General features: G+C 39.0%; 1 long non-coding RNA gene across 2 annotated transcripts; it reads left to right on the forward strand.

Moving 5' to 3' along the window:
* Positions 1–746: 746 nt before the first annotated feature.
* Positions 747–24,405, forward strand: LOC140524206 (uncharacterized). Of its 2 annotated transcripts, none has more exons than XR_011973605.1 (4): positions 747–845; positions 7,433–7,807; positions 23,488–23,601; positions 24,193–24,405. It is a non-coding gene; the product is annotated as an uncharacterized lncRNA (long non-coding RNA). The 2 variants fall into 2 exon arrangements; XR_011973606.1 differs by having other exon boundaries at positions 23,488–23,591.
* The last annotated feature ends 1,200 nt before the right edge of the window (positions 24,406–25,605 follow it).

Raw genomic sequence — 25,605 nt, forward strand, 5'->3', positions numbered from 1 at the left:
CTTACGAGGCCCTCCATGAACAGCGGGGGTTCGAGAAGGTCAGACTGAGCTAGCTCGGCTAGCTCGGGTATTTCCGCCTCTCCCCCGGAGATACCTGATGGGTGGAGTCTCCCTGCCCTCGAGGTCGTCCCGGATTGGAGCACACCTAGTTACCTAACAGCACGGTATTGAGATGCAAACTGTGTGGCTGAAGATTAAGTAGGATTGAGGAAGCCAGAAAGCTCTCTCTTAGCAAGTGTGGAGCCAAAGAGAAAAGTAGGGCTCCGCTTCTTTTCTTTCCTCTCTCCCCTCCCCCTCTCTCCCCGCTTGTACTTCTACTTCCATTCCCTTAAGCTTAGCCTTCTTAGGAAATCTCCCCCTCTTCGTCCTAAGGAAGATCCCCCTGCACTTGTAACCGAAACCCTGTAATAAAGCTCAACCCCTGTTTGACTCTGGAACGTCCTTTCTCTCATACGTGCATCCGGCGTGGCCAGCCGAAGACCTGGACAGGTAAGAAAGACTCCGGTAGCCCAATACAGGCCTCTAGGCTTGGCAGGTAACATCAACAAGAATTCTGGCCATATGTTATCCCAAGGGAAATGCAGCTTTGATTGACTTTTATGACAAGCACAGAATAGAAAAGTCTTTTTTTTTTTTACTTTTCTTGCTGAGTCCCCAGGTCATTGGTGTATTAACTAGGACTAAAGATAGTAAACTGATTCTCAATTTTGACAAATCTTCCACTCCTATTCCACTATTTCAGAGTAAAGTGTCCATGCTCATGAAAAGTCACAACACTGATCTTGTGTGTATGAGTTGGAGGTACAGAAGAATTCAAATGAAGACAGTAGAAATTCAGCACCAAGGTAATTTCCTGTAATTAACAGTACCTTTTTTAGAAATTTAAGACTGGAGTAACTCTGCATGATTAGTGACAATGAGGAGGGTGATCTGAGCAGCTTTGTTTGAAGTAAGGCTCTCCCAACCCTCATCTTCTTAGTGGAAGTGTGTCCCTCCCTTCTAATATTAATTTAAACACATAGCTGATGAAATTGAATTATATGTAGGAAAATCTCGAACAAAAAAAGCAAAAACTCCAGAAAAGTTGGTTAGGAACCTGTCCGTAGATAGGATTGTGTCTTGTAGGGAAAAGATTTTACTGGTCTCTGAGGCAGCGTGGTTAAGCAATCTAACAAAAAAGATAAGTTCAAGGGTCATTGTTTCATTTCAAAAATGGAACCAAATCCAATGCTGTGAGGCAGGTGGGAGGGGGAAACCACAGGACAGTATCATTCTTCAAAATGTGAAGGGGCACAGCTAGGTGACAAGAAACAGAACAGTCTAACAACAGAGGCCATGTGTGACGGAGAGGAAAGGTGTCCCCTTATCACCCCTAGCAACTTACATATTTGCCTGCAAGTTGCCAGTCGCAGGAACATGACCTGTCAGTCACCTGGAGGAATCAGGTATGTCTTAAGAAAGGTTTCCATGGATATGTTAGAGAATGCCTTTTTGTTGAAGTGTTCCATGTCAGGCATCTCTAAACTGGCATCTAATCACATATTGGCGTCTTAGGTTTTTCAAATATTCATCAGGGTATCATATTCTCTTTCAAGGAATCCCAGTGAAAGAGATATCGTTCTATTTTTTTCCTTTTTTTTGGCAACCTGCAAATGTTCATTCACAACCAAAGAAAAGGCATCACAGGATAATAGGATTTTGATGAGGAAAAGAATCTTAGAGACCAAAGAATCATAGATTTGGAGCTGTCTTGGAGGTCATCAAGTCCAATGCTTTTAGTTTACAAATGAGGAAACTAAGGCACAAAGGATTTATTTGCCCAGAGTCAAAGGGCTAATAAGTAGCTGAATTGATCTGAGTTTCTGTCTTCCTAATTCCAAGGCCAGAACTATAATCATTATGCCATACTATCTGATAAGTTAGTCCAACTTCTTCTTGTTACATACAGACGAAAAACAAGATTTAAGGTAAATTGTTATCAGTTATAGGAGTTGATCAACAAGGGCCTATAACATAGATCTAGCATGCCCATGCTTTCCTTCCCCTAGGTCTTACTGCAGGTTGATGCCTAGTCCTGGAATGTCCTTCTTTCCCCTCTTTGACCATGACATGTCATTTAGGCCCTTTTACAGATGCTATCTTCTCACTTGAGGTCAGGAATGAATTCATTTTTGTCTATCTCTAGCACATACCACAGACCCCAACAGATAGTTGAAGCTTAGTAAAAGCTTGTTTGTTGATGGACTGACTGATCAATAACAGCCTTTCCCCCATCACATTTATCTCATATAGCACCTTATATGGTGCCTCTCAAATGCACTTGTGGTGCTACAGGAGACAGAGTGCTGGATCTGAAATCAGAAAAACATGAGTTCAAATCCAGCTTCAGACAACTACCTGTGTAGCCTTGGACAATTCACTTCTCCTGTTTGCCTCCATTTCCTCACCTGTAAAATGAGCTGGAGAAGAAAAAGGGTAAAGAAAGCAGGATCTTTGTCAAGAAAATCCCAGATGGCATCATGAAAAGTTGAACGTGACTGAAATGACTGAACAACCAGTGCCATATTCTGTATTACATAATGTTTTTCTGATATAGGATAACCTCTTTCTCAGCTGCAAACTTCACAAAAGCAAAGATAATGCCCTATTTCAATTTTATATCTCTTCAGTATCTAATGCAGTTTTCTAGACATCATAGATATTAAAATATTTTATTAAATATTAAGATATCTGTCAAATTAAAATAAATCAATTTCCATTCATTCTATCCTTATCAGTAGAGCATAAGTTCTTTAAGAGGTGGGGCTGTTTTGATTTTGCATCCCCACAGGACTGTATTCATCCTTTATTGCTGAAGAAGACCATGCCATCAGAGAACTGATGAAGACTTGACTTTGTTTTGAGTGAGGGAGGGCTGTGCAGGTCACCAGCCTCACTTCTCCTCCAGAGCCATCTGAATCCAGTGACCAGATATTCATCAGGATGACTGGAGATGACCCAGGATGCAGTGGGAGACCTTGGGCCCTTTAGGCCAAGGTCTTTACTGGTACACACTTAGGGTGAGGCAACACCCATTCATTGAAGAGGACTGTTGAAGCAGTAGCCTCTGAATCTAACAAAGTACCTGGTATATAGAAGGAGTTTAAGACCTACTGTTTATTGAATTGAGTTGAAATTCATAACATAGGAGTCAACTAAAAAGAAAGAAAATAAAGCAAGGCTTTTTGTTTGTTTGTTTGTTTGTTTATTATGCCTTCCATTCTTTCTCTACACAGTAAAGCTGGGAGAGTGTTGACTATTATATAGCCTCAGTTAATTTGAACAAACATGACCAGTTGCCTCCAAAGACTCATGGGTCTCAAGAGACAATTGCAAAGAAATTGAGGTATTTTGTCAACCATCAAGACCCAAAGGAAGCATTAACATGTATGAGAAAGATATTAACTATGACCTGGGACAAAGGAGACATTAAACTGTGTTAATCAAAGTATTTCAACCTGGTGTTAACAAAAGAGTACAATGAAGAGCTTATCAAAATGAGAAGTATTACTGACTCCTTGGTGGATATTTATGTTAAGCCAGAGGTTGATAGGAAGTACAGGGAGACTTTAGAGTAAAGACCTTCAGGTAATCTGAATTTGTGCTGGAAGGTCACAACAATGAAACTCTGAAATATTCCATTTGAGCCCATGGAAAAGAAGTTTCCCCTTCCCTCCCATCCTCTCCACCCTGAGAAAGGTCCAGCAGTGTCATCTATTGGGAGCTGACGACAACTGCCAGAAGAGTGCCATTGGGGAGCAAAGACCAATGCCAAGTAAGGGATGCTACAAAGAGCAGTAAAGGATAACAATGGAAATGCTGATGAGGTTCAGCAGGAGTTGAGTCATAATACCGGCCTAAAGTCCTATTTATTGCATGATTGTAAATTACTCCAGCATTTCTAGTCTTGGACTAAGAGTTTCACATAGGCTGATGTTGATTCTCTATGAGTTCTGATCAGTTTTATTTGTTTTCTTTGATTTTCATATATACTCTTCTCATTTGAGCCTCCTGAACCAAAGGAAAGTTGGTAACACATCATATAGCAAAATTCTCTTATTTTTTATAGGGAACGCCAATGATCTAGGGAGGTGATAAATCTCCCCAAATGTGCCCCAAACTCATATATCATGTGAGAGCTTCTGACCCAAGAGTTTTTGAAACACATATTTAGTTCAATCCTCCTCTGGAATCATGAGGGAAATTGTATCCTTCTCTTGGGGAAAAAAAAAAGGAAGGAAATGGGCATAGAGTCCAGTCTTTTAGGCATAGCTTGGGAAGAGGAAATAATAAGCAGCCTCTCCATCACATTTCTATCTTCTCTTCAAAAAAAGTAAAGAGACATTATGAAGAAATGGGGTCCAATAAGGACACTAACTTGGATGAATAATTAGATCTAGTCATGATAAGAGGGGAAAAGGTTAAGTGCATAGGCATGAAGTACCTCTGTAAAAGAAAGTGTGAGCATGGAGGATATCACATAAGACACTCACTTTGTCACAGAGGAACAAAATCAAAGCCAAATGCTCCTCCTGAGTGCTGTATTTGATCCCTGAGGAGATCTGACTTCTTCTCCAGGGCAATTTCCACTATACACACTGCCACTTTTTTTCCTGAAGTGGGCTCTACCTGTCACTAACTGAGCCCTGATTCTGATGACCATTATCTCTCACCTTTATGTTTTATCATTAGACTATTATAATATCCTTTTAACTGCCCTCTTTCAGCCTTTGTTCTCTTCTAATACATACTATTCTCTACTGCCAGATTAATTTTCCTAATGCACAAATTTTAAACTAAGACTTCCCTGTTCAAAGGCTTTCAACGAGATCTCATCTGTCACCTATGAACCCCCAAAGAACTTTGGTCATACCTTCCTTCGTATTTCTTTCTGCCTTGGACTTTAATTATTTGTTTATTTGTATGTGTGTGCGTATATATACATATATATGCACATATATGTACATACGTATATATGCAAATACATATGCGTATATGTGTATTCATATGGATACGTATGTGTTTATATTATTATTTCTATATCTCTTTTCTCACTATATCTATATCTATCTAGATGTAGATAGACAGATGGACAGACAGATAGATGGATGGATGGATGGACGGACGGACAGACAGACAGACAGACAGACAGACAGACAGACAGACAGACAGACAGACAGACAGACAGACAGATAGATAGATAGATAGATAGATAGATAGATAGATAGATAGATAGAGAGAGAGAGAGAGAGAGAGAGATAGATAGATAGATAGATAGATAGATAGATAGATAGATAGATAGATAGATAGATACCAACCTGATTATAAATTCTGTGGTACAATGCTTCTGGAGCCTCCAATAAGATTGTAGCACACTGGATCTGGAGCCTGAAGACCTACATTCTAATGATGCCTCAGACATGCGCTACCTGTGTGATGCTGGGCAAGTCCTGGACCTCTTTGTTCTAGATATTGCCTGGAGTCTAGGGGGAATAGCTGAGAATTAGCCACAGTCACTTCTCACCCCCATCCCCAGCTCATCAGGTTTCTTCCCACTCAGGTCAATGTTTCAGTAAAAATGGTACAAGTATCATAGCCCTTTAGGAACATCAAAATATAACCTTAATTTTGCAATCTTGCAAATGTTCATATTCTCTCTAGCTCAAGGGATCATGATGAGAGCCTCACAACTACTGTGGAAAGAATATCTTGCCACTCCTCAAGTTAACACAAATGCAATTGCCTGCTCAGACCCAGGGCTTCAAAATCTGTATTCTCTCCTCTATACAAAAGACTATACTGTAGGAACCTCTGGGGGGTTTTCGAACCACAGAGCTGTTCAGGGAGTATAATCATTAATAAATAATGATAAATGAGATGCTATCCTTTTACGTAAAATTATATAGCTAATGCAGCTGATACTGGGAAGAGAGGAAAAAAAAAACAACTTTTCCCTCGTCCTATATTACAGTCTGTAAAGCATGAACATTGAATTAACCCAATAAAAGTGACAATTCTGACCCTGGGCTATATCCATTACTCTAAGGTTACAGCTTGCAAGCCAACTTAAAGTATACTCAATGTGGTGCTTTGCTGAAATACTTATCATCTGCAATCCGTATGTACTGCAGAATTCTTAATAAATAATAACACATTTTATTTTGGTTTACTGAAAATTAACAGGGCATTGGGGAAATTGCTGTTATTGAGAATGCCTGTTTCGCATTTGCCTTGGCAGTACAACAACCATCTAAGTGGAAAAGAAGAGAGTTGGTGGGGGGTAACAGGGTGGGATTTTTTGCTTTTTTTTGCTTTTTCCCCCTCTACTATTGGTATTCAGAGAAAACAATGCAGCTGGTAACATTAATGATACACTATATCCTCAGAAGAGATGAAAGAAGTCAAACCAAGTTGTAAAGGGCTTAACCAGCTGAAGTTCTCATACTGAGATGATTAGCTTTGCATCCAGACACTGTAAATCTATTTCTTTCCAACTATATTCCATCTACAATCCAACCAACCTGGGGAGTCTCAAGTTATCTTGCCTATTGCCTGAGACAGTCATACGAACAATACTGTGCTGGAAAGCAGAACACACAACCTGCCTTCCTTGGGTGCCTTTGAGAATAGCCAGAAGCCTTGCCTCTGCTCTGAGGTAACCTTCCCCCATAGCTCCAATTGCCCACAACCCAACTGTCAGGAGTTTACAACCATAGTTCCATTATAACTGGACTGCCTAAAATGTGATAAATAAGGTTATCAATCTTGGGAAGATAAAGGTTAATTGGTGCAAAAACAGTTCCACTATTGAAGTTGGAGGAAAAGAGGCTAAGAGGATAAATATAGGATTGGAGAGAGAATAATAAACATTGTTGGGGAAGACAAATCAGTTTTTGAAGCTATTTAAATTGGTGTATTGGGAGAGGGGAAGTTTTTTTCTGCTAAGACAATACCACATTAGTGTAATCAGTGGGGCGTAATAAGATCCACACACAGGAAGGTCCATTAGAATAACGTGGTTTTTTTGTTTTGTTTTTTATTTTCTGTACTGTTTGGGCCTTGCCCACTATCCTTTTCTTTGGTCTTTCTGTTTAGCCCCTGGAGCCTTGAAGGCATTTCAGAAACCCACTTCATGGCTCTGAAACAGTGGAGACAATTCAGTTTTCCTGATAAGACAGAAATATCTTTAACAGGTTTCATTAGGAGTCCTGTTTGTAGATTTTCTTTAAAAACTTAAACAAAACAGACCAAAAACCCTTAACCCAACTCTGTTGTTTCCTAGTTCCTATCAAGTACACAGAAGTCTGGTGTTTCAACTTGGAATACCCTACACATATCTTGTTTTTTGTTTGTTTTTATCAAAATGAATTTATTTTCTATTTCCTGTGTTTAGGAGAATTTACTATTCCTAGCTGAATCCCCTGCCTTAGAAGACAGCTCAAGTAGAATTCCACATAACTTCTACCGATTAGCCAGGAATACATACCTACCAGGCAGAGTTGTAGATCTACATTTCAGAGGGACTTTGGAGGTCATCTAGTCTGACCCTCTCATTGTTCAGATGAAGAACCGAAGTTCAGGACTGATATGTGACTTTCCCAAAGGCATCCAGGAACAAGTGACAAAGCCAACATTTGAACCCAAACCCTGTCTCTTCACCCAGAAGTCTTGTCATTCCTTGCTTTCCAAGGAATAGAACCACCTCTTCTCTTCCACCACCACTAACAAGAAAGAGCTTCTCAACATAAAAGAGATCTCTAAGGGCCAGGTATGAAATCTAAAGTCAACTACTTCTATTCCATGCTTGCTCAGTAGATGGTAAGTTCCTGGAAGATAGTGACTCTTGTTTTTGTCTTTTCATTGCCTGTACAGTCAGGCACACAACAGATGCTTGGAGAATGCTTGTAGAAGCAAATTGAATTGACTAGAGAAATGAGAGCTGTTCTATAACTATAATTTCTATTTTTTGTGGCATTCAGTCTCTGATATAGGACCGGTATTATATCAGGTTGGTTTTTCTAATATTAAACCTTATGTTCAAAGATGGTGATAATAGACATAGATTTGTGTATGTATGTAAAGACACATATACATACATACTCAGATATACAGATGTGTATATATAAATATAAAGGTATGTTTACAAATATACGATATATAAATATTTTATCTACATTTTATAAACACATGTATGTATACAGGCATATGTGTATAGTGCATGTACACATATACATCAATGTGTATATGTATGCATACACATATATGTAAATTTATGCAATAAAACCATGACACTAAGGAGGAAGGTAAAGAGGAAAAAAATTCTACCATGGTTTAAAAAATGCAAATCAAGCATTTGGAAAAGAGCAAACATGTCATCACTTGGCTTTTTTTTTTTAAAAAAAAAAAAGAAAAGAAAAGGAAGCCCAAATTCCCCAAATCAAAGCATCACTAATCTGCTACTCTGGGATTATAGGATAATAGATCTAGCTAGAACCAGGACAGCCCTTAGAGGGCCTGTAGTCCATCCCTTGCATTTTACAGATGATGAAACTGAGTCCTATGGAAGTTGTTACTTGCCCAAAAAGACAAAAGTAATTCAAATCAAAGGTGGGATTTGAACTCAGAATCTCATACTCCAAAGAGAAAGAGTCCATCTTTCCTCAGGACTGGAGGAAAGGGAAAGAGCATGTAATTCTTAAGGTCATGGTTATAATTAGGGGTGGGAGAGTGGAGAAGGAATGAGGTCAGAAGGAAGTTTGGATGTGTTTTAATTCTATTTTTAAAAATATATATATATTCATTCTTAATTCAAGCAGCATTCACTAAGTGCCAGCTACATACCCTGGTATGATGCTAGATGTGGAGAATACCAAATACAAATGAGAAAAACATTGATAACTGTGTAGGTCATGAAGGAACTTAAAATAAAACTTTCTAGAGTTTTTATATGACAGGTTTTAATCAAGGCCATTTTTTTCTCTTCCTTTGATATTTTTGCAGCATATTATCAAAGACCAGCCCGTGTCTCCTATGCACAAACATTAGGAAAATGTTACCAAAAAGGCAATTTAAATTATGGCTGCAAAGTCCAAATTCATTTTTCACTTCACATAATTAAAACTAGGTCAGCCAATGGAAAGAAAAAGAGAGGCAAGATGGTCAAAATATTACACTGACAAATGACTCCACCACATTGAAACAATTCTTTGGCCCGCTTTTCTCTTTATATAGTGATGGCCTCAAGTGTTCCTTCATGATTTTACAGAGCACTCAGTTACCAAGATATCGAGTTCTCCAACCCTCCCATGTGTTGTTTTGCCAAGTGCTACAGATGGAGCTAAAAGGATCCCCTATAATTTGCTGTTCTCTCCAGACAAAGGGCAAACTTCCCTCTGGTCAGTGCTGCAGATCTGTGCTGCATTTTCAACATTCGTTTCCTGGGCAGAGATCCCATTAATATCTGCAGAAGCTTGGTCAGTGAAATGCATGTGCTGAGATCTGTGATGCAGATCAGAGAGAAGAATTCAGTCCTAGGTCCAGCTCTGCATTCCAGAGAAAGAAGAAGAAATATACAAAATAATGTCAACAAATGGGGAGTCTGCCATGACTGCAAGTTAGAGTTTTCAAATCTTGCAGGGGCTGTGGAAAATATCCTCTGAAGTGCTATGTGGCGGATGAGGCAAAGCTTAGAGACAACCAAGGGAATAAGATCCCAAAGAAGAAAAACAAGTCAAGGAAATCAAAGAGATGTTTGATTTGGTTCCAGTAAGTCACTCTTCTGGAACGCACAGGGCATGATGGGGGAGGTTATCCCATGTCTTTCATTTGACTTGGCTTTGATGCTTGGGAGGAACTAATCAACTAACTCAACTGCACATATGGCAGGCAAACTTGGGTTATTTCCCTCCGTTTCTCCATCACTCTCCCCTACATACTATAGATCCAATGTATGTTTCCCTCAACCTCCCCACCACCACCACTACCCCGCTTATTCTCCCAGTTCCTCTCCCAAGTGGAGAATAACCTCTAATGCTGAATTCCATGACAGCTTGGTGGAAGCATGAATGCCTTACCATGATGGATCATTTTCCCATCAACACCTTTGGGTCTTGGCACAATCTTCACTTACGCCTCTGGCAGGGTGGGCCTATATTGCTGTAACTGCTAACACCTACTGGGAAAATGTAGTCCCCACAAACAAAATTCTCTAGCAAACCATTCATCAGTTACAATAGAGAGATCAAGAAAGACATGTTCAAGTATATAATTTAGTTATGAAAATCTTTCACCACTTTACATTTCAAATAGAGCACTTTAGCCTTCTTGGTGTGGCATCTAATAGATTTAAAACCACAAATTCATGCTGAGAAAGATGTGCCTTTCTCTACAACGATTTAAAGCACCTATTCACAGAAAGGAGAAAGAGTAGTTGAGGACCCACCAGAAGCATTGGTCATTCAGTCAATGAATCTATCAACAACTATGCGACAGGCAACAGTACTGAGAATAAAGTATAAGGCATGAAACAACCTCCATTTGCAAGGATTTTATAACCTAATGGAGGAGACAAGTGTTTATATGCAGAGTGCATATAAAGAGAATAAATCTAAATAAATACAAACTAGGTAAACACAAAGTAGTCTATGGGATTAGTAGTTGGAGGATAAGATTGGGGAGGTGGAAAGGATAGCCTTTGAGCTGCATCTTAAAGAACATCAGAGACTCCATGGGAGCACGGCAGTGAATTTCAGGCATGGAAGATGGATAGTGCAAATACACAGAGGAGGAAGTGTTAGGTATGAGGAATTCAGAGAAGGTCTATTTGGCTGAATGGTGAGGAATATCCAAGGAGGCTGGAAAGATAGCTTAGGGACATAGTGGTGGGTTGGTTCCTCCAGGCATGTTAAAATAGCTATTATCTCTGTGAATCACTCTTTCTGCATGTACTTCATGGGGAAAAAAATCTTTCTGAGCAGCAATAGGGCATTGGGAAGAATATTGTGACAGGGAATCTCAGCTCTGCTGCTACCTGGCCATGTGACCTTAGAAAACTTCCTTTAGTTCACCTGGTCTCAGTTTCCTTATCTATAAAAACAGGTGGGGGAGATAAGATTATTTCTGAAGTCAGTATACTTATTAAGGGTGCAAATCAATTTTGACTTTAGAATACATATTTTTGAAATGTTATATTTTATGTGTGAATAGGCATAGAGTTTGTACCTGGATCTTTGATTTCATTAGCAAAAAACATTTGCAGATAAGAAAATTTCCTGTACCAATACAGATTGGCACCTTCTACGCAACTTATAGACTCAATTGCCTATAAATAAATGTACATGTGTATATACATATTCATACATACATGATTGTGTGTGCTTATATATACACATATATATGTATGTATATATATATATACATATGCATATATATGCACGTGTGTGTATACACACACGTATTTTGTGTATATTTCCTTGTTAGTAGTCAGGACCAGGGGCTTATCAGCAGTGAATGGTTCTCAAGCATCTATGTACTTTAGTCACATTCAATGCTCTTTGGTCTTGGGAGAGATATCAACCTACTGGACTTTTCCGTTCCTGCTAGACCCAATGTTGTGTCAGGCACTCTTGATGCCTCAGGGGTCATGGTTAAATAGTTTAGAAGGATAGATTAAAAAGATGTCAGAATTCAAAAGCAATAGATGTATTACAGTGTGCTAAATTCCACTCACCTTCCTTCTAACTCTTCAAGACAGATAAAAAATTCTGTTCAGCTTACAGTCCTGTCTTTAATCTCTCACTCTCTTGAAACACCCAAGATGCAAAGGGGAGAGAGAAATCAGAGAATTCACCTGTTCGGTATGAGTCTCCTAGCTCTCATACCACTTCTTCAGTGGGGGATTGGAGTGGATTTTAACCATCATTCAAAATCCAACCTTCTGGGGCAGCTAAGTGGTGTAGAGGATAGAGCCCTGGCCCTGAAGTCAGGAAGACCTGAGTTCAAATCCAGCCTTAGACACTTACTAGCTGTGTGACAGTAGGCAGATAACTTAACCCTGACTGCTTCTTCCTACCACTGCCCCAAAAAGCCTATCTTCTAAAGGAAGCTTTTCTCTATTGCTTCTTAATTCTAGTGGTTTCTCTGTGTTGATTATCTCCGATTCATGCTCTATATAGTTCATTTGCACGTAGCCGTTTGCATGTGTTTTTTTCCTCTATTAGATTGTGAAATCTTTTAGAGCAGGGATGTCTTATGCCTTCGTATCTTTAGCATTTAGCTCAGTGCCTAGTGCACAATGGGTACTCCATGAATGTTTACTGACTTGCAGAGTGAAAATGCTCGCTATAATAACTAGTCACTGACCATATAGGAGATGAGCAAAATAATTACATTGTATATACACACACATACATGTATGTATATATACATACACATGTATATATCTATATACTATGGTAACAAAAGTTTCTTACCTAGAAAGATAAAATAATATTTAGTTATAGCTTCCAGAAGGCCCTATTTAGAAAGTACTATGTATGGGATTTAAAAACCTGAAGAACACAAGGCCATTCTTTAAGGGCAGAGATGATCATATTTTTCTCACTTTAGGCATCCAGCATAGTGCCTGGCACATAGGAAGCATTTAACCAGAAATACTTGTGAAATGGAATTGTTGGAGAAAGGAACCTAAGAATATTCTGTATTGTTCTCCCATTAGCACATTAGTACGATGAATTTCAGATTAATTAATGTTCCACTTGGAAGGCAGGCAGAAGCTGTACCTGAGGGGATAAGGTCTGAGACAGAAGGGAAGAGAGGGAGGAAAGAATGAAGTGAGACAGCAACAGTCCTTGAGAGGGTGGAGGCATTTCTGGCGGAGGTCAACAACCAAGAAGAGATGGTTAGAGTGGGGAATGTAAGGGAGGACTCCTTCTTTAGTGCTGGAGGGAGAAAAGGAAATGGGGAAGAACATGAGGCCCCTAGCCCTGAGCGCTATACCACTCCAAGGCTAAAGATTCATCTTTCCTAGTATGAGACCTGTCAGGGAACTAATGAGATGAGTCAACACATGGATCCAGACTCAATTGTTTACCTTGGCTAACAGAGTGGCTGGCACCGTGCCTGTATTTAAAGTCTCCTGCAGCTGGTGAACTGCTGGCTCCCAACCCCAAGACAAAAGGATATCTAAGATCCCTCCAGCTCCAAAGTCTTATGATTTTACACCCTTGAATGCTAAAATGATATTTGCATTTGATAAAGCTGGAGTGCTTTTGCCTGTTTTACATCATTTCAGGGTGGACTGCAGCTGGGTGGTAGTGTGGGTAGAGGCCTCTGTCTGTCTCAGTTTTCTCAATCATAAAGTGGGATTAATAATAGCACCTATTGCCCACAGTTGTTGGAAGGAATAAATGAGATTAAAATTTGTAAAGTACTTAACCTGACACATAGTAGGCACTCAAATGCATATCCCCGCTCCTTCGATTCATTTCCCATTTCATCCTCACAACAGCTCTGCAAAACAGGTCTGGATGGGCATTCCTATGGCTATTTTACAAAGGACATTCAGACAGGTTAAGATGCCTTTTTCCCCAACGTCACAAGGCCGATGAGTGGTAGAGCCAAATCTCCAAAGTAGATGTTTTGATTTCAAGTTCAGAACTCTCCCTTAACGCTAGCCTCAAGCTTGCTCGTATTCCAAACTTAAAAGACTCTTTGCCCACGCTTGGCAATCCCCTTTGCCCACATTTTCACCTATAGGCCCAAGGGAGAATCACACTTGCTTTGCTCTTCATCATATTCTAGGGTTGCTTTAAAAAAATATTTAATTATTTGAAAATAATAAATATTCATATAGCACTTTAAACTCTTCAAAGGGCTTCTGACCTCCTTGGCTTCCTTTAAGTTCCAACTGAAACCTCATTTTTTTATTGGAAACCTTCCCCAACCCTTCTTAATTGTAGTACCTTCTCTGGATTAATTGTTTTTTCTGTATTATATATATACACACACCTTCCACACTGTGCCTTTCCCCATCACAGTTTCAACATACCATGGATGGGCATAATTTGGGAGGAGTTTTGTCGAAGCTGCAGATGATACTCAAAGGCCAGTAGAAAACACAGAAACAGTTCAGAAATTTCAAAATGGATAAAATATACATATAGTATTGTATAATATCAACATATTTTATCTTTCAGTACCACAATGATTCAGAGTTCTTCTCTGATACAAAGAGAGGGTAAAAAAATTTTACATGGATTTTCCAGATCATCGGGTCCCACTCCCCTAATACTCACTCACCCAGTCCCCATGTGGAAGGGATAATTGTATATATTTGTTTGCATCTTGTCTCTCCCATTAGACTACAAGCTCCTTGAGGTTAGGGACTGTCTTTTGCCATTTTTTATATCTGCAGCATTTAGCACAGTGCCTTGCACATAGCAGATTCTTGATAAATGGTTATTGATTATTGATTGTATATACATGATGTTCCAAAAATCTTAATGTAATCTTAAACTTTAAATTATTAAAACAGGCAGTTTTGTGTATACATGGCATCCCTGTTCTTTCTCATTTGAGACTAGTAACAACTATAAGTTAGACATTGCAGCAATTATGATTTGATGGATAAGTAAATTAAGATAGAAAATTTAAGCAACCTATCTAGTGTCACACTGCTAGTAAGTGTTCAATGCAGGATTTGAACTCAGATCCTTCTGACTCTGGGTCTAGTCACTACTGACTGCACCACACACCTAGATAAAGCATAAGTCACACAGCCTGCCTATCTACAATTAGTAAGTAGTGGGGTCAGGGTGTGCAGACCTTACCCTCCCCATGTTTTATAGAACCACATGTAGGCTAGAGCTTAAATAGCAATTAAAACAAGAAAAGAAAACAGGCTGTCTGCAAAATCTTCAGCAGCAGGATTCCTTTCCTCCCAATGATGTGACATCTCTACTTTTCTGATATAATCGTCTTTTGATAAAAAGAAACCCAGGTTCCCTTGACCCAAAAACAACTGTCAGGAAGAAACAAATCAGGGATTCTGATATCTGCAAGTTAACTAAAGTCTTCAGCAGCCTGCTTCCCTAATCTCCAACAGTGAAAGAAATGTTCTGTAAATAAAAAAAAATAAGAAAGAACATAGAATTCCTATGCAGAGTCAGGCACAGGTGAATTGGATCCAATGGCCAGCTAGTCCTCTTTGACATTGACAAGTTAATGATCCTAGTCCCATAGCCCCATGGGCAAAGTGCAGAGCTGAAGACCCAGTGCTAGAGAGCAGACCATCAAATTTTCCATCATACCTGCCTGTAGTTGTTAACTACAGTGGTTCTCAAATATTCTATGCCTTTTAAAATTCTGCTTCACTCTCTGACCTCTAATGGTAATTGCTTAATAGACTAAGGGCTGAAGGGGATCTCAAAACATCTTCTAATACAGGAATTCTTGACCTTTTGGGGGGAGGGAGAGGAAGGGTGATGGATTCCTTTGGGAGTCTGATGAAGGTTTTGGATGCCGTCCCAGAATGAGGGTCTTAAATATATAGAATAAAATCATTGGATTACAAAGAAAACCAATTATATCAAAAGATAATAATTAAAATATTTTACAAGCTTGTGGACCACACTAATCTAACAAATGTTTGCAAATTTCTCTATGTCCCTTAGCTTATTTGATCTTCAGAAGTCAGTGAGTTGGGAGACATTGCTGGGATATTACTGGTGTACGAAAGGGAGGCATGCTCTGGAGTCAGAGGCCAAGGTTTAAACCCTGCCTTTGAAGCTGACTACTTGCCTTCCTATAATTTCTACTGAATGGAAGGAAACCTACTGTGGATTTGTCTCCTCCACATCCCACCATGAGGTAGAGGCTTGTCTTTATCCTCTGACCCAGAAGTGGAAGGAAGCAAGGAAGGAAGGAAGGGAGCAAGGAAGGAAGGAAGGAGTGAGGGAGGGGGGGAGGGAAGGAGGGAAAAAAGGAGGGAAGGAGGGAGGGAAGGAGGAAAGGAAGGAGAAAGAAGGAAGGAAAGAGCTCACTTATAATGGGAAATTCAATCTATAAACTTTTATCAAACACTTACTTTGTGACAGGCACTGTGCTAAATGCTGGGGATATGAATACCTTAAAAGAAAAACAGCCTTTCCCCTCAAGAAGCTTATAATCTAATTGAGTAACTCACAAAAATGAAACTGAAAGGAAAGGGAGGAGAGAAGGTGTCTATAACTCAGGGGCATGATGAATAAGTCAAAAATAGTGCAGCCAGTTGGGAAATGAAGTTATGACTAGCCAGGAGCCTCTCTTGCAATGCAGGTTTGATGAGGAGTTCTTGATTGCATCTTTCCATTTTCAGAGGGTTTCCAGAGATAGAGAGCAATAATGAGGTGTAAGTTCCAAGGCTCATATGATCTTGGAGGATGAAGAAGTTCAACATACATGGAAACTTTTAGCTCTAAGTCCAATAAAAAAGTCCTTAGGATAAAACTGTAAAGTAGATGTTTATACTTCTTCTTTAATGCCATTTTAGCTAAAATAAAAGTCATATCAGTTTCTGATGTTGACGCATTTGACAATACCAAGAACTTAATGTCAAAATCTTTCTTTTCCAATTCTTGAGTAGCTGAGGCTAGTAGCTCCCCCTGGGGGAGGAGTTCTCCAGCAGCATCTCCACAGAGGATACTTCCCAGGATGGTGGCTAAGGAAACTGGGATGAAAGCATTGCTATTCCAAGATTCTCGGGTTTAGGGTGCTAGGTTGTCTCCCTCAGAGTCCAAGAGGAGTTAGTGGTCAAGGTAGTAGTGGTGGCTTGACTTGCTGGTACATGTTGCCTCCTGTCTTTCCCTGAAGGTATCTTGCTATTTCAGTGAGGCTAGCTTGCCAATTTTGTCTACAGCTAGTTGACTATTTGAGGATGGCTGACCCTCCTTCACAAAAGTTGTTACCTTGAAAAATGACAGAGGATTAGGCTGAAGCAGAACTAGTAGTTCTGGGAGGTGCTGCCATTCCCCGGGGTCCTAAATTTACCTAAAAGTGGAAGACTTATATATGGTTTTCCCTGAGACTTTTCTCTGGGTTAAAGACAACCTCTCTCTACCCAGTTCCCTGTATCATGTAATACAGTTTCAATTTCTACCATCATCCTTGTTGTCCTCCTCTGGCCATATTCTGACTTGGCAATGTTCCTTCTAAGATATGAAACAAAGGATGGAGCAAAATAGTCCAGATGCAGTCAGACAGTGGGATCATTGCTTCTTTTACTCTATCCAGTATATCTATTATACAGCCTAAGATTATATTAGCTCTTTCAGCAGTCATACCACACTTTTGACTTGTACTGAGCTTTCAGTCAACTGAAAGCCCCAAGCCTTTTTCACATGAACCACTGTCCAAGTGCATCACCTCATCCAGTATTTGTATAGTTGACTTATGAAACCCAAGTGTAGAACTTTACATTCAATCTTATTGAATCCATCTTGTTAGATTTGTTTCTGTTAGATTCTTTTTGCATCTTGAATCTGTCATCCAGTGTATTAGCTCTCTCTCCCAGCTTTGTGTCATTCCTAGACTTGATAAGTAAATCATCTATATTGTAATCTAAGTTATTGATAAAAAAAAATGTTGAACAGAACAGAATGGAAGACAAAGCCCTGGGGCTGTCAGGGTCCAGCAACCTCTGACACATTGACACAGCAAAGAGAATAGAAAATGACTCAGAAGGCAACTGTCACTAATCTGGTGAAACAGATTCATCACTGCCAAAGCCCCCAGGCAGCTTAAAACACAGGCTAGTATGTGGCATTCCCCAGGGATGCACATAATGCAAGGGAGCACAGGAAAAGTCACCTAGGATTCCCATAAACATACTGCACCATCAGGAATCAGTTCTCACTAGGCTTACTATGTCTTGCTCCTTCCAAGCAAAGGAGAGCAGCAGAATGGACCAACATAACAAATGCCAATCTTTCTCTCTTTTTCGTCTGTTTCCTACAGAGTCAAAGGAAATCTAGAGCAGTTCTTTGAATTAATGTTTATAATATCTGCCCACAACTCAGCTAAACTGGTTTCCTTAGAATTGTCTCCCCCAATACTACCACCACTATTTAAGACTTCTACTACCCTTCACTTCCAGTACTTGAAGTCAATCAAAATTCCCAAGAACGCTCCTCAAGAAACATTGTTAAACAGCTCAGAGATCCCAGTGCCCACCCGAGGTTCCCAAGAACCCAGGGCAATAAGTTTCAATCAGTCAATAATTATTTATTAACTATTATTATGCGTTAGGCTTTAGGGAGACAAGGACAAAAACAGTCCCTGCCTGTAAAGCAGTTTCTATTCTATTTGAGGAAAAAGAGTACATACATACAAAAAACAAAGACAAAGTAAATGTAAAAGGGGGAAGGGAAGTAATAACTAATGAGCTGGCTATCTAAGCATCACTTGACAATTAGCTTTCTTGACATGGTAGGAGAAGTAGGTGGAATCCCTTCTACTGATCTCTAGTAGCTCCCAGGACTTATTAAAGCCATTTTCTAGGTTTCACCTGAGAAAAGCCACCATGGCTAGAGAAGAATGTACTAAAGCTTGAGGAAAGCCTTGGTGAGCTGCATTCTTCCCAGAACCAGGGCAGATGGAGCTCATGCTGCTTGTGACATCGTAGACTGAACATGACTTCAGTCATGGTCCTGTAGACCATCCAAAGGACCATTCAGTCGCAGTGATTTCCCATTAATGAGATAGTTTCCTGATACATGAATTCTACTCAAGAAGCCTGCCTCCCAGAAGGACTACAGGCTCTGGGATTGAATTCAGGTCAGTTAGCATTTATTTGTTGTCCTCTATGCACCAGGTACCTAGGTATTCAAAGACATTTGTATTCAAAGACAAAAATGAAAGAGTCCTTGCCCTCCATTATTCAGTCAGGCAATCAAGAAACATTTATTTAGTCAACAATTATTATGCCTCAGATTCTCTGCTAAGCAGTGGGATATGAAGAAATACAAAAAAGAGCACCTGCCGCAAAGAAGCACACACTCTAATGGGACAAAACAACAGGTAAATAACGAGATATATACAATCTATACAGTGGATAAAGATCATCCAAAAACATTACCCAAGTACTTACATTCTACTGAGATTGGCTGTGGTTGAAATCACACCCAGTCACATCATAGATAAAGTGTGGGTAATATGTAAGTCTCAAAACTCTCAAAACAAAGTTTCTTCAAGTCCATGTTACAAGATACAGAACCCTGATGCCTTCCCACCCACCCGCCCCCCATTCCCACCCCTCTGAAACTCAGGGGCTTTACCCAAGAAAAACCAGTGACCTAGAAGATTTAGAGGCAATGGCATAGCATCATGAGGCTGGAGAGAGCTTTGCTCCCCCAAATGCTGTGAGACAAGTATCATCAGTATGCCTATTTTACAAATGAGATCAAGACTCAAAGGAATAGGAGGCTTTACCCATGGTCACAGAGCTAGCTAAATGTTGTAACTGAGATTTAAACTTCAGTGTTCTGATTCAAAGTCTTGTCTTCTTTCCATCACCCCATAGTGCCTCTGCCTAATTGCAGGGCGCAGGAAATTTCTGTTCCCCCTTCCCCACAATGTCTCTCAATGTATTTACCTGACTTCAAGTAACTCCTTTTTCCAGGTTTTCAAATTCTTAAATCAGTGCAACCATTTTGGAAAGCAATCAGGAGTTATATGCAAATAAAGTGACTAAAATGTCCATACCCATTGGCTCAGAGATTCCACTACTTAGATCAGAGCAAAAGGCGGCATATGATAAGAAGGAAAACCTCATAGGAAACAAAACATTTCTAATAGCCCTTTGGGGGAATAACGAAGATTCCCTAGATACAGATAAATTTGTTAACAAGCTTTATTAACATTATATTTCGCAAGTCAGAAAGAAGAAAAGGTGGTAAAAATCCAATGGAGGGCCTTCAATGCTAGCCTTAGAGGAGTTTGTATTCTGTCCTATAAAACCTCCACAATTATGGCCACATCTTTAACTTCCCCAAAACCCCAAACTGAATCAACCTCTAGGATCTGGAATTTTCTAACTCTGCTTTCATCACAATCTCTCATCCTTCTGTCTTGATGACTACATCAATTCTCTTTGTACCTTCCATGTGAAATTCAGTCTCCTGATCCCTTTCCCTTCTCTCTATCATCTTTACTCTGCCTTCACTTCCCCACTTTCGAAGCCTTGACTCTGTAATCACAGAAGCACAGAATCTCAGAGCTGGAGGAACTTCAGAGACTATCTAGTACAAACTATGGTAGAATGAGAATCTCCTTGATGGCCTGCTTGACAAGTGGTCTTCCATCCTTTGCTTGAAGATCTTCCAGGAAGAAAAGAACTTACTTGGAATAACTCTATTTGTCAAGATTTCTTACTTTTTTTTACTCTTGGTACCTTTTTGTCCTTGTTCTGCCCTTAGAGGACAAGCAGAATAAGTGTAATCGTTTTTCCATGTGCCACTTGCAGACATAAACACACACACACATACACACATACATACATACACACACACACGTACATACACACACACACACACACACACACACCTGCTCTTCATGACAAGTGCCATCAATCAATCCTCATATATCATGATTTAGAGCACTGGTATTCAACTCAAAATAGAAATGAGGCCACTAAACTGTACATAAAGATCCCTGAGAGTCTCATGTTGGTTTAGAAAACTACATATTAACATTGTCCATGTTCTATTGCATTTTCATTTATTTTTGCTAGATATTTCCCAATTACATTGTAATCTACTTCAAACCACATTCAAGAGTTCTGTGGGCCACACAAACCTTGGGCTTGACCCCTGGGACCTGAGCCCTTCACCATTTTGGATGCCTTCCTCTGGACACTCCCCAGATAATTAATCTCCTTCCCAAAATGACCCTAAACTGAATACTCCAGGCCAGAGCAAAATACAATTGGACTTATCTTCCTGCTTTTGGACTCTATTGTCTCTCTTTTTGGAGCCGAAGATGACATCATCTTCATTGGCAACCATATTGCATGAATGGCACCTTGAGCTTAGGTGCCATTAAATCCCCCTGGGCTCCTTTTTAGATGACATGCTGTCTAGCCATCCTCTACCATCTTGCACTTATAAAGTTTATTGTATAGGTGTAAGACTTTTTTGTGCATTTAGACTTTTATCTTAATAGATTAGACCCAATATTGTAATTTGCTTGATTTTTGTGTTTGCTGACTACCATACAATGTGTCACCTAGTCCTCCCTGCTTTGCTCCATCTGTAGATTTAATAAATGTGCCATCTATTCCTTTTCCCACTCATTAATAAAAATATTTAAGAATAATATGCCGAACATAGATCCCTTGCATTCTCTCCTGTAGACAGCCTTCGAAGTAAGGAGTACTGAATGGTCTTAGAGTTATAGAAACCTTTGGTATCGGAAGAAGCCTATGGGCCCTTCTCAGAATAATGGTTTTAAATTAATGTTTGGGATTACATATAAAAATGTTAGTAAAAATAAAGTAAAGTGATTTTTTTTTTTATCCAACCTCATTGACCTCCCCCTATCCCAGGTTAAGAGGCCCTATTCTAAGATAACACTATCCTTGACTATCCCTTTGGTTACAAGCATTTTAACATTTCCAAATCCACCTAAGCCCCTGATCACCTAGCTCATTCCTCCCCATTTTGTCTATAAGAATAATTTGAAAGAATTTTCCAAATTCTTCACTAAAATCTAGACAATTGAGAGCTAATATAGTCTACTGATCCAACAATTTATTGAACTTAGAAAAAAAGGAAATGAGGTTAGTCTGGTATGGTCTAGTCATGATGAAGTCATGGTAACTATTTCCTTTTCTAGGAAAATACTCGACATTATTTGATAATACATTCTAAAATTTGGCTAGTAATTGAATTCAAGCTAAAATGCCTATGGTTTTCAGGCTATATTCTCTTTCCCTTCTTGAAAACTGAGATAATTCTGGGTTACCTCATTCTTATTGTCCACAGTTTTTTCAAGACCACTGACAGTGGCTCAGCCTCTAAACCATTCCAATAATGCACTTCTCTCTACTCTCAAAGCATTTGCACATTTAAATTCAAGTGCTACCACCTTCCTTTACAAATTCTGTTCAACCAGACATCATGAAATGACACTTCAAGTCCTTATCTCAGCCTTCATTAAAATTTTCAACCAGTTCCTCTTCCAAAATGACCTGCTCTCTTCCCTAACTGACCATTTATCAGCAAGAATCTTTAATGCAAATCATCAAGTACAATTCTCAGGGCCAGATTGCAGTTAACTATGTCTATATTTTTAATAGAGATATTTGATCACCCACAGAAATTATATCTTAAACCATGTGTATTTCTTTAGAAGGAGACTGACTATCTCTAGCAAAGAATTCAAGATGTCCTTCCCATTCCACTGTGAACAAAAACCATTCTAGTTTGGGTTATCATAATTATGTAAGTCTGAAAGCTAAATACCAGTTCCTATTATCCATGGAACATAGGTGCAGGACCCAATGACATCACAAAATTTCCATACCTTTACTTAACTATTGAGAAAAAGTGTTCCATAGTTCTCTCTTCTTTTTTTTTTTTTTTCCCCAAGACAAAGATAACTTTGAAATTTCAGTAGAATGAGCCGGTCTAATAAATCCTGTCAAGTAGAGGAAATGATTTAGTGGGTGGGGACCTGTCCTGAGAGTTAGAAAATGGCCAAGTCCTGCCTCTCGCAAATACTGGCTATGTGAAACTAGTCACATTATTTAACCTCCATCAGATAACTCTCTAAGACTAGACACTGAAGAAAAGTTGCAAATCTCCAATGGTCAAGATAGTTACCTCAGTGGGAGGCTTCCATACATGATCTAACTCAAGAATTAACTTCTCACTGAAAACAGCCCCAGTATGGGAGAATAGGGGAGGCAGTTAAAAAATCTGTGAGTTGCAAGAGACAACAGGGATCTCTCAGTCCAACACAGACCAGAACAAGAAGACCCTCTACAAAAAATCAGAGAAGCACTCATCTAATTTTGTTTAAAGACCTCCAGTAAGGGGAAATTCACCTTCTTCTAAGGCATCCCATTTCAGATCTAGATAAATAAAATTATTAGGAGTATTTTTTTCTTTATTTCAAGGCATTTTAATATCCACCCATTGGTCCCAGTTCTTCCCTCTTGGCCAGGTGGAACAAGTCTAATCTCTCTTATTGATGATAATTTTTAAACACATTGAGTGACAGCAAAATTGCCAAAAAAGAAAAAAAGTCACATAGATCAGACAAGTTACAGTACTAAGCCAAATTAATTAAAATAAAATTTCTGTAGTTATGCACAAAAAGTCTTATACCTTCAGAATAACCTTCATAAATACAGGATGCTGGAACATGGTTGGCAAATGGTCATTGTATTTCTCCTGTCTTCTTTTTTTCCAGGCTGAACAACCAATCCATATATGGCATGATTTCAAATTCCTTCACCATCCTGAACACCCTACACTGGAGTCTGTCTAGCATATCAATGTCCTTCCTAAACACTGGTAACCAAAAGTGAGCACAATTCTCCAGATATAGTCTGATCAGGGCAGAGTTTAATAGGGTTATAATATCCCTCATTCAAGCCATTAAAGGTTTTCCTTAATGCAAGTTAAGAACACATTAGGTTTATTGACTATTGAATAATGCTGTTGCCTCACACCATCAAGTTTTTGTCTATTACTGCTGCCTTGCTGTCCCCACAGTTCAGCTGCTCTGGTTTCCTCTGAATTGTTCCAGGAGCATACTATTAGTTAGTTATTTGGACCTATTGTCATACAAAGATATCATTTAAATGTGGTTTTCATTACCCAGAGTTATGTTTAAGGGAAGTAGAGAAATAAAGAAGGGAAGTACATGGGACAACCATGTCAAAAAACAAATCTGCTAATTTTGGTTAACTAACTCATTTCCTTGGGATCTTTATAAACATAATTAAGCCTTTGGGCTCCTGAATGGTAAAAACCAAAACTCAACTGAGGTCCCTAATATATATTATTAATGAGTGTCGAATTGTCTTTTTTTTCTAAAACTGTCTACTGTTCGGCCAGTGTTATTCATGGTGTATACTTTAATACATGTACAATATCTTTTTCCATTTTGCAGATAGAAAAGATAATGCAGAGAAGACTGAATGAAATTCTATAACATTGGAACAATTGCATAGCAAAGCTGGAAAATGAATCCAGGTCACCAATTTTCCCATTTGTAACCTCCTCATAGGGATACTGCCTCCTATCATGGACTTATTGCTAAGTGTTTGAATTTCTCTAGCTCCTGATGGATACAAAGTAAATCCTCATAGTAGAAAAAAATGAATGCAATTCTTACTTTAATTAAAATAAGCTTATAGTAACTACCATAATTTCCTCCTTGGTATTTATGAGTCATTTAATAAAAGTTAGCTAGACTATCAATAGTTCTCTACTTTTCTTCAGGCCCTTTGCTCTTCTAGTTCATCATTTGAAGGCTGGGAAAAGATCTTAAAAGAGATCATGAATATTGAAATATCTAGGAGGGTTAAGAGAAATCTTTTGCAAATCTAGATTGTTGCCAGAATGTATAACAAATATGTATATTTTTGTAGATGGTGGATGGAAACAGTATGTCTTGTCAATTTTATTTTGAGTTGTTTTTTTCCCTTGCTCTCATTTTTGGCAAAGAACAAAATTAACCTTTGTTATTTTTCCCAACTGTAGAAACCCAAGAAACCTTGGTCCTCCTCCATGTAGCACCTGCAAATAGATTTTTTTAATACACCTGTCAGCATACCTACATTTAACTCTCTTTTTATATTACTTGGAATCTGACTTGAATGTTTTTTCTATTTACTCATCATTGCCTCCACTCTATCTCCATCTCCTCCTCCTAGAATGGAAGTTTTGCAAAAGAATGTATTTTGGGGATTTGTATCCTGAACATTTAGCACAACATCTGAAATATAATAGGTATTTGGGAAATAGTTGCTGAATGGAAGGATGGATGAATTAATGGATGGATGGATGGATGGATGGATGGATGGATGGATGGATGGATGGATGGGTGGATGGGTGGGTGGGTGGAAGGATGGAAGGACAGACAGATGGATAGTTGTGCTCATGCATGGATGGATGGATGGGTAGATATATGGATCTGTATAAAACAAATATTGAGATTTGGGCTCAATACTCCTTTAGAGTTACTTGCAAGATGGAGAAACACTATACAAGGCACAGGTTTATAAAAGATAATTGTAAATTCTAAGACCTAAAACACCCCCTAATACAATATATCAAACTCTTTCCCTTCTGTTCTGAGGATCAGCAAACCTATGGGGTAATTGTGTCACCCAATTTTCTAAAAGAAGTTGCCTTTCTTAAGTTGCTTTTGAGAGTTTTATATTTTACTTTTCACTTATTTTAATGGTTTCTCCCTAATTGAGAAGTGAGATATGAGTACTCAGCTGAATTAAAATTAACAAAAATATTTTATTGTCATATATTAGTGTCCTGTGATGGACTAAGGTTACATTCAGATTGA

This window comes from Notamacropus eugenii, chromosome 2 (genome assembly GCF_028372415.1).
Source record: "Notamacropus eugenii isolate mMacEug1 chromosome 2, mMacEug1.pri_v2, whole genome shotgun sequence".
Classification (NCBI taxonomy): Eukaryota; Metazoa; Chordata; class Mammalia; order Diprotodontia; family Macropodidae; genus Notamacropus; species Notamacropus eugenii.